The 8,914-nt window shown below is 38.7% G+C and overlaps 1 pseudogene; it reads left to right on the top strand.

Annotated features, from left to right (window-relative positions):
• The first annotated feature begins 8,044 nt into the window (after positions 1-8,044).
• On the top strand, positions 8,045-8,576 carry LOC105305914 (annotated as a pseudogene).
• The last annotated feature ends 338 nt before the right edge of the window (positions 8,577-8,914 follow it).

Below are 8,914 nucleotides of genomic sequence, written 5' to 3'. Positions count from 1 at the left end.
GCATTTTTTAAAGAAATAGAACAAAAAGTCATGAGATTTGTATGGAAGCACAAAAGACCTCAAATTGCCAAAGCCATTCTGAAAAAAAGAATGAGACTGGAGGCATCCCTCTGCCCAACTTCAAATTATACTACAAAGCAGCAGTAATCAAACGGCATGATATTGGCAGCAAAACAGACACACGGACCAGTGGAACAGAATCAAGAGTTCAAAAGTAAACCCATATTTATGTGGGCAAAGAATTTTTGACAAAAAGGTCCAAAACATACAGTGGAAAAAGGAAAGCCTCTTCAATAATTGGTGCTGGGGAAATTGGAAGGCCACCTGCAAAAGAGTGAAACCAGATTGTTGTCTACTACCACATACCAAAATTAACTCAAAGTCGATTAAGGACCCAAATATAAGACCAGAATCAATAAAATACATAGAAGAAAACATAGGAATTAAGCTCAAGGAACTTGGACTTAAAAAGGATTTTATAAATTTGACCTCAAAAGCAAGAGAAGTAAAAGCTAAAATAAATGAATGAGACTACATCAAACTAAAAAGCTTCTTCTGCTCAGCAGAAGAAACTGTTAACAAGATAAAGAGACAACCATCCGAATGGGAAAATATATTTGCAAGCAACGCCTCCCATAAGGGCCTAATATCCAAAATATACAAAAAACTCATACGACTCAATAACAACAAAAATACAAACGATCCAATTAAAAAAGGGGCAGAAGACCCGAACAGATACTTCTCCCTAGAGGACATATAAAAGGCCAACAAATATTTGAAAAGATGCTCAACATCACTCGCTATTAGGGAAATGCAAATTGAAACTACGATGAGATACCATCTCACACCTGTTAGAGTAGCTATAATCAACAGAAGTAATAACAAATGCTGGCGAGGATGCAGAGAAAAAGAAACCCTCATACACTGCCTATGGAACCGCAAATTCGTACAGCCACTATTGAAAACAGTATGGAGGTTCCTCGAAAAACTAAGAATTGATCTACCATATGATCCAGCAATCCCTCTACTGGGTATTTACCCCCAAAACTTGAAAACCCATATCCGAAAAGATATTTCCACACCGATGTTAATAGCAGCACTATTCATGGTGGCCAGGACATGGAAGTGACCAAAGTATTCTACAATACGTAATTGGCTAAGGAAGCTGTGGTACATATATCCAATGGTATATTACTCAGCCATAAGAAGAGATGAAATACTACCATTTGCAACAATCTGGATGGACCTCGAGATAATAATGCTAAGCAAAATAAGCCAGACTGAAAACGTTGAAAATCACATGATATCGCTTATATGTGAGATGTAAACCTAAAAGAAACAAATGAACGGGACAAACAGAGACTCAGGGACATGGACAATGGACTAGTGGCTACAAGAGGCAGGCAATGGGGAAGGATGGAAGAGGCAGACTGGGTAAAGGAGGTCAAATATAGGGGGTTAGGGGAGGGTGAAGTGGGTAAAGGGGATCAAATATATGGTAGCTGAAGGAAACTGGATTTGGGGGGTAATCACACCATAGAATATATAGATGTCAGATGATAATATATACCTTAAAATTATATAATTGTATTAACCAATGTTACCCCAATAAACTTAATAAAAAATAAATGTAAAAAAATAAAAAAAAATAAAGTAAAATGTATTGGTTGTTTAAATTTCTTCTTCTGTTAATTGCTTGTTGATATTCTGTGCTCATTTTGTTATTGAGTTATTTGCATTATTTATTGATTTTTAGGCATCACTATACATTCTGGAAGCTAATATCTTATTTACATGCATCATAAATATCTAAATTCTGTATATTATCGCTAATCTTTTCACACTTTTAATGGTGTCTGGCTGTCTAAAATTTAAAAAACATAATTCAGTCAAAATGTATCAATGTTCTATATATGTGAAATCTAAAGAAGAAAATAAACAAAACAGAAGCAGACTTATAGATAAAGAGAGCAAACTGATAATTGCCAGATGGGACTGGGGTTGGGGAACTGGGTGAAAATGTGAAGGGATTAAGAAGTACAAATTGATAGTTACAAAATAGTCACAGAGATGTAAAGCAGAGCATAGGGAATATAGTCAATGATATTGTAATAACTATGTATAGTGCCAGGTGAGTAATAGACTAATCGTAAATTATATACATGACTAATCACTATGCTGTATACTTGAAACTATTATAAAATAATATTGAATGTCAACTGTAACTAAGAAATAAAAAATAATTATAAAAATGTATTAATGTTTTTCTTTATGAAGATTTTTGTTTCTATCTTTTAAAATCTTCTCAGACCCAAAGTCATATATATTCTTTTGCAAGTAAATTTGAAATTGTAGTTTGTTTTTTCACCTTTAGGCTTTAATTCCATTTGGAATTTATATTTTAAATAATATTACAGACCATAAAAGAGTTCTAGTCAAGATGGCACAGTAGGTAAACACTGTGTTTGACTCCTCTCACAACCACATCAAAATTACAACTAAACCACAGAACAACCGTCATTGAGAATTGCCTTAAATCTAGCTGAACAGAAGTCCTACAACTGGGGACACACAGAAGAGGCTACCTCAAGACTGGTAGGAAGGGCGGAGATGGGGAACAGGCTGGTCTCGCACCTACATGCACCAGCTTAGAATCAAGAGAAATATCTCAGCTGTGGCAGTCACCCCAGAGAAGCGAGTGGTTCCAGCCCATTACCAGGCTCCCTGGCCCAGGGTTCTATTGCTGGAAAGAAAAGAACCCACAACATCTGGCTGTGAAAACCAGAGGAGATTGTAGCCAAGACAGGAGTGGCTGGAAATCCTCTTAAGGGGTCCAAATGCAGACTGACAAAATCACTGACAGACTCACTCGCTCTGAGCTTGTGATGGAGCAACTGCTCAAAAAGCACCAGGGACATACATGGAGGAACTGAGTTGTCTGCCTTCAAGTCAAGGACTGAAGGGGAAGCTTTCTCCAAGACAGAGCGCTGGCAGAATCCATTGTTCCTTTGTTGAGCCCTCTCCATTGCCTGCATGCAAATGCAGGCAGCCACCATATATGAGTCTCATCAACCTGGCTAACACTGGTCACCCTGCCCTGGTGATTCCCTGAGACCCCACCCACCCCACCTGTAGGTCCATCCAAGCCACTTCCAGTGGCTTTTCTATACAAATGGCCTGTCTTGGCTCATGTTACAGACGTTCCTAAAATCTCTCAAAGATTCACAAAACCTAAGAATGCAGCATCTGGACTCAATGTCCCCCATACCTCTTTCTGAGCAGCCTCAAGCCCAGCACTAGTGGCAGCCAGCCTCAGTTTGAGGCTTGGCCTCTCGAGGCATATTTAAGCCCAGAGTGTGTGATAGCCAACTGCAGATTGCTTGGTGGCGCATACCAGGTAGCTCCAGGCAGGGCACAGGCTGTACTTGACCTTGGCCTGTCATGGGCCCCCTCAGGAGGACCCAGGGTCTGCAGTCCTCATGTCCAGCTTTGGTCTGAACTGGAGCACCACCCGGGACCATATCCTAAGACAAGACATGTAAAGGGCATCCTAGTCAGGCACAGGCACCAGAGCCCTGCTAAAACTAATTCTGCTCCATAGGGTCAGCCCCTGCACAATAGCTCTTCTGCTATAATCACCAGCCATTCTTCACAACCAATCAGTCTGAGGGTCAGTCTCTCCCACTGACGTGCAAGCAGCAGCCAAGGCTCAACTATAGCAGGAAGGCACACACAACCCATGCAAGGAACACACATGGAGTACCCAGCTCAAGTGACCAGGGAGAATGTGCCACTGGGCCCCACAGAACACCTACTACATGAGGCAACTCTACTAAGACTTGGAGACTTAGGAGTCCTGCCTAAGGCATAGAAACAAACAGGAAGACAGCTAAAATAAGGAGACAAAGTAACATGTCCCAAATGCAATAACAGAGCAAAGCTCCAGAAAGAAAAGAACTAAACAAAATGGAGACAAGCAATTTACCAGATGCATAATTCAAAACACTGGTTAAAGGATGCCAATGAATTTTCAGGAAGAGTACATGAATTCAGTGATAACTTTAACAAAGAGATAGGAAACATAAAAGTAAAGATAGAAAACATATAAAAGAACCACTCAGAAATGAATAATACAATAACCGAAATGAAAAAATGCCTTAGGAGGAATCAACAGCAGATCAGATGAAGCAGAGTATCAAATTAGCGATTTAGAAAATAAGGTAGCAGAAAACACCCAATCAGAACAGCAACGAGAAAAATAATCAATAAAAATGAAGATAGTTTAAGGGGCCTCTGAGACAACATCAAGCATACCAATATTTGCATCATAGGGGTACCAGAAGGGAGAGAGAAAGAGTAAGAAATTAAAAACCTATTTCAAGAAATAATGAATGAAAATTTCCCTATCCTGGCAAAGGAAACAGACATACAAGTCCAGGAAGTGCAAGGAGGCCCAACACGATGTATCCAAAGAGGCCCACACCAAGACACATCATGATTAAAATGCCAAAGGTTAAAGACAAAGAGAGAATTTAAAAGCAGCAAGAGAAAAGCAGTTAGTTTTCTATGAGGGAGCTCCCATTAAGACTGTCAGCTGATTTCTCAACAGAAACATTGGAGGCCAGAAGGAATTGGGAGATTGGCAGTAAATACTCAAAGTGATGGAAAGCATGGACTTAAACCAATATTACTCTATCCATCGCACCTATCATTTAGAATTGAAGGACAGATAAAGAGCTTCCCAGACAAGGTAAAGCTAAAGGAATTCATCATCACCAAGCCAGTGTTACAGGGGAAAAAAAAAAAGTAAAACATATGAATAATAAAATGGCAATAATTACATATATAGCAACAATTATTTTAAATGTAAATGGATTTAATGATCCAATCAAGAGATAGGGTAACCGGATAAGAAAACAAGGATCTAACATATGCTGCCTACAAGAGACTCACTTTAGATCGAAAGACACAAATAGACTAAAAGCAAAGGGATTGAAAAAGATATTTCATGAAAATAAAAACAAACGAACAAAAAATTCTGGGGTAGCAATACTTATACCAGACAAAATAGACTTTAAAACAAAGGCTATAATGCGAGAAAAAGAAGGATCTAGTTATACCAATTCTGGGTATTTATCTGAAGAAACCCACAGGACATGTGAATCCATATATTCATAGTAGTATTATTTACAATAGTCAATATATGGAGGCTACGTGGGTGTCTATCAATGGATAAATGTACAGAGAATAGATGGTACACATATACATTGGAATATTACTCAGCCATAAAAAATCAAATCTTACTATCTGCAATAACATAGATGGAACTAGAGGGTATTGTGCTGAGAGGAATAAGTCAGACAGAGAAAGACGAATACCATATTATTTCACTTACATGTGGAATCTAAAGAACAAAATAAACAAACAAACAAAACAGAAACAAACTCGTAGATACAGAGAACATATTGATGGTTGCCAGATGGGTGGTGATTTGTGGGAGGGGTGTGAAAAAGGGGAAAGGATTAATAAGTACAAATTGGTAGTTACAAAATAGTTATGGGGATGTATAGTATAACATAAAGAATATAATCAATAATATTGTAATAATTATGTATGGTGTCAGATGGGTACTAGATTTATCAGGGTGATCATTTTGCAAGTAATATAAAAGTCTAATCACTATGTTGTATACTTGAAACTAATATAATATCATCTGTCAACTGTAATTTAAAAATATAAATTATTAAATAATATTGTAAAGTTTTCATAATATTCTTTTTGTTATTTTTATAGTAATAACTCTAGAGAAAGAATTTGAGATCATGGCCCACAGAGAAAATGTATTGTCAGAGCCCACTGAGGTAAAAAGATATTAAATAATAGCTAAGAGGTGGTCTTTGGAAAGACAGGCTTTCAGTACAGTGGAGTGATGGAGGCAAAATTATTGATCTAAGCAATGATTCTCCCTTCTCTTACTAGACAAAGGATTGACTTAGTTCTCACTAAATATAATTTTATAAGAGCAGACCCTTTTCATGTACATATTCCTTAAACAGAAGCACTAGTGTTTTTTTGTTGTTGTTTTTTGTTTTTGTTTTTGTTTTTGTTTTTTTATGAGAGTTCTCTGTTGATAGTGTCTCTGGCAGGTCTTCAAACTTTATGAATTTAGGGGAAGCGAAAATTGAAAAAGCCATTCTGATATATACAGCATCTGCTCTGGTTCTGTTTTGCTATCTCACTTCCATTAAATTCTGAAGTTGTGCATAAATTAATTGGAACTTATAGCCAGTTTGGGTGAGAGGAGTCTCTTCCTACAAGTCTGTTATTCACTAGATTGCTAAAGAATTCAGTTGTCTCAGCACAATTTATAGATTAGTCTACTTTTTCCCATTGATTTGTAATGACAACTCTGTCACATATCAAATTTCCATATATGCATGCATTTGTTTTGGGGTTCTCTAATCTGTTTCCTGGGTTTATTTGTCTGTCCCTACAACAATAACTCACTGTGATTAATTACTATATCTTTATAGTAAATTTTACTATATGATAGGATGAGTATCCACACTGTTTTATTTCTTATATTGACTTGATTATTTTTGGACACTAGAAACATCTCCTCCCTACCCTAAATCCATGTGAATTTTAGAATTATCTTGGTAAATTCTATGAAAAAATGTGTTGCCCTGTCGCCGCTGAGGGAGCGCTGGGGGTCTCACAGACAGTCAAAGGTTTTGTCTTCTTAAGGCTGCCTCCAGAAGACTTCTGCCATTGTGGTGATAATTACAACTCCCACTTACTTAGCGTGTTAATGTCAAGTATGTGACATCTGTGATGCCCACCTTACCAGTGCCTTCTCACGGCCAACAGTCTCTGGGACAGAGAAACTCAAGACCAATTGCTAAGCCTCTTGAGCTGGCCTGGCATATGGCAATGGTTCGTCTGGCTGGGAAATGTGGTCAAGTTCCAGCTAGGATGGATTCCATGGTCTGACAGCACCCCGTGCCATGGAGGAATGTATCAGCCTCTGCTGGGTCTTTCCTGGTCACTCCCAGACCTTCAGAGAGGTACCTTCTAAGCACGAGGCCTGTGTGCTGCCCTCTCCTGAGACTAGGCTGTGCCACTGCCATGCTTCCAGCTCGCTGTCCTTTACTGAAGCAGGAACCCAATTCCTCTGGGAGTTTTTAGTGGATTTTTAAAAGCACCAACACCCATGTAACCACCAACTGGCACAATCAAGATATAGACTGTTCTCATCACCTCTGAAAGATGCCTTGGGCCTCTTGCAGTCAATTCCTGTACCCCCCAGCCCAGGAAACTAGCAATTTGCTTTCTCTACCATTACAAGGATATACTGATGTTACAGTATGTACAAAAAGGCCTCTGTCCATGGAGAGCTTACATTTTTCTGAGAGACAGGCAATAAAAATTGAAGCAAACAAACAAGTCACCAACTGCCAGGTCTCGTGCCAGTTCAGGACTCCAAGAGAATGGAACCAGGAGAGAATGAGCTCTTCATAGACCCTAATGCAAAGAATCAGTCATTCTATATGTGGATAGAAAAAGGCAGTGAATGCAGTTTCTCCAAGGACGCTGAGATGTCTCCTCTTCCTCATGCCTGCTAGCAGCACTGGCTCTTAAGTAGGCAGAAGGTGCAGCTAGCTGCCCAGTGTAGTTCCCTAACTGCCATAATTGCCTTGTACCTGGTGAGACTTGAAACCTGACTCGTCTCCAGCACGGCTCTTAGCTGAGGAGCCTGATTCTTCATCAGCCCATGAGAGAATGATGAGGCACTTGTGTTGATCAAACACTGACATGGTTCCAGGCTTGGCCATAGGTGCTGTACAGGTCATCTCCTTTTACCTCACTCAGCCCTCTAAGCCTACACACTAAAGTGCCTTGCAGGGAGGAGACTAAGCTAAGTGATGCAAGCAGAAATTCCTCCAGCCTCAGTTGTCACTATGTATCACATCTCACCACTTTCTGAGCTTTGGCTTCAGATTGCCTCAGTCACTTTCCGGTGAACAAACTCAAGAGGCAGAAGATGACCAACTGCGAGTTTGGGTACATTCACATGCTGGCCCAGAATTATCTGAAGCACTTATTGCAGATACCACAACCTGAGTCTGGGCCAAGCAGAACTTCCAGAGTGTTATAAGATGTTGCTTTTTCAGTTCAAAAAGAAGTGGAAAAGAATCTGTAACCACGCTTGGACAATTTTAATGTTGTATCCATTGATACTGCTAGAAGAATATTCAATAAAGTAGTGGAAAAGGAGTTCGATGATGGCATCATTAACTGGATGGGGAAAGATTGTGACCATATTCACATTTGAAGGCATTCTCATCAAGAAACTTCTCAGAGAGTGAATTGTCCCAGATGTGGATACTTACAAGGAGATTTCTTACTTCGTTGCTGAGTTCATAACAAAAAACACAGGAGAATGGATAAGATAAAATGGAGGCTGGGAAAATGGCTTTGTAAAGAAGTTTGAACCCAAATCTGGCTGGCTGACTTTTCAGGAAGTTACAGGAAAGATCTATGAAATGTTAGCTCTCCTGAAGCAATACTATTGACCGAAAAGGACACTGTATTGTGAAATCTATCTAATTTTCTGGACTCTTACAAGAGATATTGCCAACATGTACTTCTACTTCTAAACAAACAACTTTGATGATGCAACCTGATGTTCCAGTTATGGAAATTTTATTCTCATTTTAATGAATAAATCATGTATTTGAAAAAATTGTTGAATGTTGTGATTGTAATATGATTGAATTCAGAGATCAAAATAGGCAGAATTGACATTTTATTATATTAATTGTCTTATTCATGAATATAGTCTATCTCTTCATTTAATCAGAGCCTCTTTTATGTCCTTCTATAGTGTTTCACAATTTTTCTACAAATAGAT

This window comes from Pteropus vampyrus, unplaced genomic scaffold (assembly GCF_000151845.1).
Source record: "Pteropus vampyrus isolate Shadow unplaced genomic scaffold, Pvam_2.0 Scaffold404, whole genome shotgun sequence".
Taxonomy (NCBI): Eukaryota; Metazoa; Chordata; class Mammalia; order Chiroptera; family Pteropodidae; genus Pteropus; species Pteropus vampyrus.
The sequence above is the reverse complement of the archived record's forward strand: the minus strand, read 5'-3'. Positions and strand labels throughout refer to the sequence as shown.